The sequence below is a fragment of the Benincasa hispida genome, chromosome 4 (assembly GCF_009727055.1).
Source record: "Benincasa hispida cultivar B227 chromosome 4, ASM972705v1, whole genome shotgun sequence".
NCBI lineage: Eukaryota > Viridiplantae > Streptophyta > Magnoliopsida > Cucurbitales > Cucurbitaceae > Benincasa > Benincasa hispida.
The window spans coordinates 814,726-818,836 of NC_052352.1; positions in this window are offsets into that span (position 1 = coordinate 814,726).

The window sequence follows — 4,111 nt, forward strand, 5'->3', positions numbered from 1 at the left end:
GGTACAGTTGAGCCAACAATAATGATAGCCAATGTTGATCAGTCAGACCAAGGTCTATCAGTTCAGAAACAATTGGGAAGTCCGAGAGAGAAAGTTGATGGCTATCACAAATCCCCAATTGTTAGACAGTCGAATGAATTGATGAAGTTGCAGAAGTAAATAAGGGCATCAAAGTGGAAGGCCAGAGTAACTGCTAAGGTCAAGGATTCCAGCTAAACAACAGTTTTGAAGGAAGGAATCAAACCATTTGCAGAATGTGTCTTCTTCAAGAACAGGTCTTAAGGATTGAAGAAGATGCTAGTTGGTACTATTTAATTGAAATAGGAGTACATGACTGTCTTTTATATCTGAGGGACAGTTACACATAGCTTGCTCATACCTCGGGACAAAAACAGATGAGCTATAATTATCCTGCTTTGTTACTTTGTTGATTTTACAGTTTTATGTTGAACCTTCGAGTTTGCCAAAAAGATCAAAGATAATAGTTGTAGTGGGAGCTTAGTCTTGGAGTTTGCCATGATGTGATGAGTTTTTGTTGCAGTGGGAGGCTATTGGGATTGATGTCCTAAATCTAATGTATCTCATATTTTGTAATTTTGTTACCACAAATTATTTATCTAATAAAATCAAAGGTATTTTATTTGACATTTAGACAACATTAATTGAATCCAATAAACTAAGATCCAAGGTTATATGATGTCACTTGAACAGTATGTGGTTGACATACAGGTGGTTCATGTTCAAGTAATAACCTAAAATGTCAGCATTAAATGGATAAAGGTTAGGTGCCTTATCCTAGTAACACTACGGATACGACCCACTTTGTAATTGCTACATGAGATGTAAGTGTTGCAAACAATATGAACTATATTGTTCATGTAGAGACATGTGAGTGAGTGTATCTTATATAAAGGAGTTTATACATAGACTGGATCGTGAAATAATTAGTTTCTCTTTATAAACTATTACTTGAAGAAACTAATATTTCACTAGGATGACCATAGAAGACTTGACCTTAATTCTGAGTGAATTGTGAACTCCTGCTTATGATGACAATTCTTTGATCTGTTTGATTAGGGAGTTGGGAACACAGTTACACAAGATGGAATTCACTCCTTCCCACCCCATGGAAAAGTAGATAAATTGCTCCCTTAATAGCTGATTCCAAGTCTTGAACGATGAGGTCTCAACGTCTCACTGGCACGAGAGGTGTTAGTTTATAGTTGGACTATAAAATGTTGTTCATTAGAGGAATCAGTGGTGTTTAAGGAGTTAGATGTAACTATAGGGGTAAAACAGTATTTTGACCCAGTTGTAGTTATGAGTATTTGTGAAGGGTCATCACTCTGTTGATTAGTTATATCTTAGGAAGCACAGATACATCTAATTGTGCAGAGAATAGGTATCAGATACAGATACGTTACGGATACGTCAAGATACGTGGTAGATACGTGTCAAATACGTGATTTGAAGTATCTGATTTTTTTTATTTTTATTTTTAATTTTCAGATACGTGTATTTGCTTCCAGATACATGAACGAGATACGTGGGTCAATTTTTTTTTTTTCAAATTTAAGCCTAACCACTTAAAAAACCAACCCACAACCCATTTATTTTAGTGCATATATAGTAGAGATTTTAAAATCATCAAAATCATTTTTTTTTTCATTTTTAAAATCACTCAAAAACACATTTTTAATTACTCAAAATTAATTTAGTTTTCAATTTTACACTTTTAAATGCAATTTTTATATTATCAAAATTAGTTTTGAAGAATTAAACATGTTTCATAATGATTTTGAAAATGATAAAAATGATTTCAACCACTTTAAAATCACTTCCAAACATAAAAGTCCACTTAAATTGAGTAATCCAAAACAAAATAATTTAAAAATGATAAAAACATAAAAAAATTTAAAAAAAAACCCCAAAACATAATTAAATATTCATTCTTCCATTTTCTTTCACTATTTAAATCATGATTCACACACCTTTCATCCACAACTCCATTCTTTAATCTTCATATTCTACTTCTTTCCTACCGTCTACCATAGTTGCTCAACAATCACTCGACGTTACTAGATTTTTTTTTTTCAAGTTTTCACTCTCTTCTTGAATCTATTTTAATCTAACTCAAAACAATTATTATAACAATTAACTAGATATTATGTTAATTTACTCCATATTAAATATGATTTAATATAGTTATTTAATTGATTAATTAATGGTTAATTAATTGATTAAGAAATTATGGAGGTTGGAGGTTAGTATAAATATATGATATTATGATAATTAATTAAATGTATATATATTAAATAAGATTAATATATGGTCATCTAATTAATGTGTCAATTAATTAAATAAAGGTTGTTTAATTAATTAACACTAAGGGTATAAAAGGATTTTTATTATATAAAATCCTAACTTCCAACCTCCACCATCTCTCTAACTTTTCTCTACAAATTCTCTTCCCTTTTCCTCCTAAAAAGTTCATGGAGACCATTCTTCCAAGTTCTTTTGCAATCCTAGAGAATAGCAAGGTAACTTTGTTGGTAGTGTTCATTGTTTGTTGGAGATCTATTGCAGATAAAAAACTTGGGATTTTCGTGAAGATAAAGGGAATCTATAAAGGTAAGAAATTGTTCTTCCTTCTATTATATTCTCTTCAAAAGCAAGTTGAATTAAATAGGTTTATTCTCTATTTTATTATACTTGCTGCTGTATTTTATTTCATTAAACTGAAAAATCGAAATGCAAGGCGTTCACACACTTCCGCTTGGGATTCGATCTCTTTAGAAGGAAGATCGTCGTTTTGTATCTAAGTGGGAGAATGTTGGATTGTGAAGACAAAACTCCATGGAGAAGTACACATACATTGATGATATATATACACACACACACATTTGATGGGAGTCAAAATTGTAGATGTACAATTAAATTTCTAATTTTGAACAAAGTCAGACTTGAAGGACATAATTAATCGTTGCAATGGTCCACTAAATTGGGCTTGGCCCATTTACCTTAATTTAGGTTTACAGCATATGATATATATATATATATATGTTTACGTGGGAATTGGTGAGCGATGACAAAAAATTGAGGCTGCAAATCGAAAAAGGGTGCCACAAATCAATTCAAATAAAAAAAAAGGCAGACGGAAAATTTGAGAGTGACGACAGTGGTTTTTTCTATCCAGTCCGATCGCGGCAGTGAGTTTATTGAAAATACAATGTGTACTTTTCTTTCTTAGGTTTTGGGTATTTCTCTTTTATTGTTAATTTCGAGATATTGAATTATGGTGTAGGAAATCAAATAGTACGTGTTGGACTATTTAGAGAAAATTTTGTAGTGTGAATTTTGATCTTTTCTATAATCTTCATCATAGAATCTGCAATTGCAAAAGACTAGACATAATCCCGAATTGGGGGGAACCAATATATTTTTGGTGTTGCCCTTTTTCCCTACTCTTCATTATTTGGTAATTTTATGATTGTTAATATTTTTTGCTCTAACCTATGGAAGTGGAAATTTAAGATATAATTTAGTTTCCACATTTTATTTACATTTAAGTATAAATTCCCAACAATTATGAATAGGGAATGCATCATTTATGATTATCCAAACACAGATCTTGGCTCTCAAAATTGCCTTAATATTCCAGAAAGACTTCCAAATAGGGTCTTTCTTGCCCGATGAAAAGGAGGTCCAACTAAGAGAGGAATCAAGCATGAAGTCAAGGTTGTAAACACTCTTGACTGAGGAACGTCCCGACTCCAAATAATCTCATCTTTTGAATAACCAGTCCCCATAGGGTTGCTAAACTTGAAAGAGGACTCGTCAAAATTGATTGTTTGACCTGTCACTTTTTCATAAACTTGAAAGATCTCTTTTTATCTTCTACAATCATGTTGCATAGTCCTAAAGAAGAGGAGGCTATGCAAATAATAATAATAATAAATAAATCAATAATAATAAAAAAAATAGGATAGTGAATATTCTGCTTCGATAAAAGTAATAGACGACTATACTCGAGTGACCACAAAATCTAATTATTAATTAAACAGGCAACTTTTGAAATTTCAACCTCAGACTAAGGTTTAATAATAATAAT